The sequence below is a fragment of the Panulirus ornatus genome, chromosome 66 (genome assembly GCF_036320965.1).
Source record: "Panulirus ornatus isolate Po-2019 chromosome 66, ASM3632096v1, whole genome shotgun sequence".
NCBI classification, from domain to species: Eukaryota; Metazoa; Arthropoda; class Malacostraca; order Decapoda; family Palinuridae; genus Panulirus; species Panulirus ornatus.
In genome coordinates this window covers 23,028,290-23,034,289 of record NC_092289.1, presented here as the reverse complement: position 1 = coordinate 23,034,289, position 6,000 = coordinate 23,028,290, and positions in this window count along the sequence as shown.

Genomic DNA, 6,000 nt, shown 5'->3' with positions numbered 1-6,000 from the left:
TGGTAGCTATCAAATATATTCGTTTTCTCTTACAGTTGTGTATATTGAAGAAAACTGTATGGTAAACTAAGCTATAGTTGATTTTCTTTTTTGCTGAAACATTATTATCGCTTACTACGAATAGAGTTACGTTGAGGAGTTTATTTGTGGTCTTAGTAAATATCTTCATTACTTTGAACTTTTAAATGCGTCTTATGTGCTCAATCAGGTATTATTTCCTTAGCTAGATTTTGAATATCTTCATTTAGTTTTTACTGAGCTTTATGTCGATATTTTCTTAATATTGTAATCTCACGTTTGAATAAAGTTATACTGTTACGACACACGGAAGTTGTTAGCTCTTGCCAGTTAAGAATGTTGTTGTTTTCGTCTCTGTGAAATGTGAGACACCTGTTGGTTATAGAGATGTACGTGTGAACACGCAAGCTTCAGGAGCTTGTATGATTGTAATGTTTTATGATGTACATAATCATGAAGTTCATATATTTATAATCTATACAGATATCAACTTCAAGGTTAGTTTTCATTGTTACTGCTAAAAAGATATGGCATTAGGTTCTGTACTTTGCATGTTAAACGTATGGTAAGGATTCAGGCTTGATGACCCTATATGTTATTAACATTTTCATTGAACAAAATGCGTAGTTTTCGATGACTCTGATTAGTGAAGAGATTTATGAGATCAGGAAGGAAGTAAGATAGGTTAACACTGGCTTGTGATTGCTGTAGGTACTGCTACTCTGTGTTTTAATGTGGTGCTTCTTGAACAGGGTCTTGGTGCTGTGTTTCACCAGCATTTTTTTTTTTTTGAAAGGGATTAGTGATGACTATGTAATTATGCTTAACATTTAGGTTCTAAAGAAGGCTAGATGTGGTAAGGTCACGGCTATATGGGATTTATGGAAGGACATCTTTTCTGCCGCGGACCATGTACATTGCCAGACATTGGCCAAGTAATGATGATGATAACACAAGAATAAACTTCCATTGGTGACCTTTGACCGCAATATAGTAGACAATAATGGTCACACCATATTCATATTCGGCACTCATGATGGGTGGCGTGTAAATGATATATATATATATATATATATATATATATATATATATATATATATATATATATATATATATATATATATTTGCCGTATGTTATGAATACTGGCGGCCTCATGACTGAATATTGGCTCTCCCGAAAACTTTTTTTTTCTCCCAGAATAGTAAAATTCAGTGGACCTACAGAAAGGAATTTGTATGTAGTATTTCGTCCCAGTTAACTAAGATTACAAGGAACAACAGACCGTAACATACGTTTATAAGGTGTTTGATCCTGTATATCAGACGATCATTTTGAAAGAACTGAATGAAATAGGAAATTATAATGGTGTCTGATGGTTGTGGACCAAGGTACATGACTGCAGTCTATAGTCAAGTGGTTCCAGAAGTACAAAGAGATGCAAATAATTGAAGAAGAAGAAGGAGAAGAAGAAGAAGAAGAAGAAGAAGAAGAAGAAGAAGAAGAAGAGGGAGAGGAGGAAGAAGAAGAAAAGGTAGAGGAAGGAGAAAAAGAAGGAGAAGAAGAAGAAGAGTGAGAGGAAGAAGAATGAAGAACCTTGTCCTGGTGTTATCCAATATTTCTTTCCAGGAGTTGCTGGAGCCTGAGGCCGCACCACTTCCAGTAGCAGGGAAACGTTGATTCATCTGGAGTGGAAAATTCTTTTAAGAGACTGTGGCTCCCAGTGATACACCCTCGCCAAAGGTGACTTTTTTACTCGTGGTAGGGCCCCAAGGAGGCGGATATATATATATATATATATATATATATATATATATATATATATATATATATATATATATATATATATATATACACGTCAGGGCCTGGATACGTGTAGTACAAGCCGGACGGATTGGTAGGCGATTCATTATCTTGGGTGAGTGGACCAGAGTACGACCTCAGCAGGACCCGGGTACGACCACCAGGAGGCCCGGGAAGACGACTCCCCGACCTCTCATCTCCAGTGCACGGCTACACAGCCGACGCTGCTGGGTCGTGGGTGACTGACGCGCCCCGCCCGCGTGAGCGACATCGAGTGGCGATATGTATAATTACCGGCAACCCCTGGCGGCCAAATTCTAAATTACTTTTATTATGCACATCACTTTTTATGAACCTGTACAGGGTTCGCAGAAGCAACAGGTCATCTCCTATATTTTTTCCCCCTGTGCGTACGATTTGATACAGCAAATTATCGAGGCTTGTAGCTCTCTCTTGTGGCTGTGAAATTGAAAGGTTGGCAGAGCAGTAAGTGGATTGCTAGACGAACGAAGTCGGATTTTTAATTGGGTAAAATTGGAGTTTATTGTCGGCCGCCATTGTTGAGCTTATTGCGAAATTATGATAGATTAATCCCCTTTTTTCCTCTATATGTTTATTATAACTGTTCCTGATGGATACAGTATTGTATGCAGTTGTATGTTGTATTTCGAGGTTTTGTTGCGGGATATATTATCGCACTGGTGTTTGAGCTGAAGAAATGGTAAAAAAACGGATAATTAACATCTCGTTTAACCCATTTTCTTTATCAAATGTTTTATAATAACTTGGGAAATTGTTCTTCATTTCTTTGAATGTATCGTTTGTATTTAGTGAGAGTGAGCAGGGGACTGGCGTGGTTATGGTTGTTACTGGTCGGCCACATTGATAATGAGTTGTGATGAAAGAATTGTATATATATAAGTTTGGAATTTTCTGAGATTTTTCCCTCTATTGATCTATTGTATTCTAAATATTCGCCGTAATTGTTATTTCTTTGTGTGTGTGTGTGTGTGTGTGTGGAGGAAGGTGGGCAATGACGTCACGGCATCACCCTTTTCGGTAACCTCACCTGCTGTTCTGTCATAAAGCATATCCCTGTCTTTACTTCTTGGTTTGGCTTCGAGTGAGGAACTCGAATCTGATGTATATGAATAATTCATAAGTGAGAGAGTGAATGCTGCATAGCTTGTGGTGGGAACTATGTGAATTTTTTGTATGAAATGAAATAGAAATGAATGTGTGTGTGTGTGTGTGTGTGTGTGTGTGTGTGTGTGTGTGTGTGTGTAACAGAAGATGGTGATGGGGCTCGGTGTAGAGGATCGGTGAGATCACAGGGGTGTGGTCTACAGGGATTCGCTATTGGACAACTCTACTCAATGTTTCTTTCTCTTAATATCTTCTTTCTTTTTACGCAAAAAGATGAAAGAAGATGTAAGATACGCGGTACTGTTAAAGTCAGAGTTGGAGAGCTAAGGTGGTCTGATGATGTGGACACACTGGGTACCATGATGTGGATGCCATGGGTAGTATGATGTGGATACCATGGGTACCATAATGTGGACACACTGGGTACCATGATGTGGATACCATGGGTACCATAATGTGGACACCATGGGTACCATAATGTGGACACCATGGGTACCATGAAGAATGACTGAAGAATGTTTCTTAATGGATACGTCGTACGTGGGTGGATGGGGGAGGAGTGGGTGGAGAGAGCGGGGGTGGCGGGAGGAGTCTAGAGTGGGGTAGTGTGTGCAGTGTTGGGGGAGGGAGGGAAGGTGTAGGATGTGTGAGGACAGGGATTAGTTTAAGGATTCTTGAGAATTTGTTGAGGATGTTTGAGCATGTGTTGACGACTGTGGGGAGGCGTGCGGGTAGATAGATAGATAGATGGTCTCTTGGGCAGAAGAGGAAAACCAAGTGAACAAAAAACAGGCCGTCCGTGGGAGAGAATGGGCAGCGGGAGGTCAGAGGTGGTATTGGAAAGACAGGATGAGCGAGCACGGCAGTTCCCCCCACAGACGACTCGGGATGAATGTGCGGTAAACAACCTGGGGAAAAAAAGATTCTGGTTAAAAAAAGAAAAAAAAAAACGACTGAAATCCTTTGGTCACAGTCTGCAGATCTTCCATCATTACGTCGGTGTATTTCGAGAAGACATCGATTTCACTGATTAGGAATTCACTTGATTGCTCAGGGTTGTAGCCAGGTATGGAGGGTTGTAGCCAGGTGTGGAGGGTTGTAGCCAGGTGTGGAGGGTTGTAGCCTGGTGTGGAGGGTGTTGCCAGGTGTGGAAGGTTGTAGCCAGGTGTGGAGGGTTGTAGCCAGGTGTGGAGGGTTGTAGCCAGTTGTGGAGTTTTGTAGCCAGGTGTGGAGGGTTGTAGCCAGGTGTGGAGGGTTGTAGCCACGTGTGAAGGGTTGTTGCCAGGCGTGGAGCGTTGTTGCCAGGTGTGGAGGGTTGTAGCTAGGTGTGAAGGGCTGTAGCCAGGTGTGAAGGGTTGTTGCCAGGTGTGGAGCGTTGTTGCCAGGTGTGGAGGGTTGCAGCCACGTGTGAAGGGTTGTTGCCAGGGTGTGGAGCGTTGTTGCCAGGTGTGGAGGGTTGTAGCCAGGTGTGAAGGGTTGTTGCCAAGTGTAGATGGAAGGCAGTCGCTCAGGTGTGAACCCGACTATTATTTTTTTCTGTCTGGATTTTGGAAGAAGCTCTTTAAAACGACACTTGGCCTCGCTAGGGTCATGTTCCCCTCACCTGGTGAGCTCTTGTTGTTAGTCAGGGTTAGCTGAACACCACAGGGAGTCGGTCAGGGTCAGTTGAACACCACAGGGAGTCGGTCAGGGTCAGTTGAACACCACAGGGAGTCGGTCAGGGTCAGCTGAACAGTTCTCTTTAAGAAATGATGTGTGGCCGACGTCGGTCCTTCATCAAGTTCCCTCAATTCAGGTCGATCCGACGACTGATATGGGCGGGCAACACGGTCTGTCTTTGACTCTCATTTTAAAAGACTGGAAGTGTTATGGGAAACCTCTGGAACGGAATGAACCAAAATGCGGCAGAAATGATATGATGCTTTGTCAAGTGTCCTCACTTCATGACGGCATAACATAAGGTGTTGGCCACCTGGACGTCCTACCCTGTGGTGGTGGCTCAGTTGAATGTTAGAGCGACGTGATATGATGATACGTGATGAAGGACCATCTGGTGTATATCACTTCTCGTAGGTACAGCTGACCAGGTGGTGTCTCAAGGGATGATCAAAATATGAGAAGTGTACAGACAGACGATGGACGGAAGGTGATACCAAGAGGCCACAGGGTGAAATATAAAGATTTTTTACACAAGGGTTTACAAGATATAATGGTCTTATTAAGGTCATTCCAGTCAAACGGCACACAACCCTTTTGAGGATTCCGAAGGTAACAGTAAATTGAGACGAATCTTTGCAGCTGTTCCATTAAGTTAGATCTTTCTCTTGAACAACCTACTGTACATTTGAGAGAGACAGTACTCATATTCCAGCCCCCCCTCCCTCTGGATCCTGGAAACATCCAAAAGGGATACGAAAAGAAAGAGAGATTTATTCAAGTAGAGGTGACCATTGAGGTACACACGTCCCGTTCTCTGATTCCTAAGAAGTCGATCTAAATTTCCTTTCCCTTGTCCTTGGAGCAGTTTAGGATACGAAGGATATTTCACCCCAGGAGCCTGGCTGGGCCTGGGGTGGTGGTGTGCGGGGGTTTGCGTGTGCACGCCGACGATAACAAGATAAATTGTTAGTTTAGACTGAACTCATTTGTTAGTTCTGTCAGTTGTGGTGAAGAATTAGCTGACAAGACATCGAAACCTTAATTCTCGGCGACGTGGATGTTTTTGTTCAGCTTGTTGATGAGGCTGTGGTTGTTGTTGTTGTTGTTGTTGTTGTTGTTGTTGTTGTTGTTGTTGTTGTTGTGTGATTGTGGTTGTGATTATCATTGGAGCATTACGGCTGCTGATGTTTTATCACATCATGAGAGTACATTATTGCTAATTAACCATCTAGTAATTCAAATACGTATTCACGTATGTTTGTGTTTTAGGTAATGTGTATATATGTATTTCGTCATATAGATGTGTAATACATGTGTGTGTGTGTGTGTGTGTGTGTGTGTGTGTGTGTGTGTGTGTGTTTGTGTGTGTGTGTGTG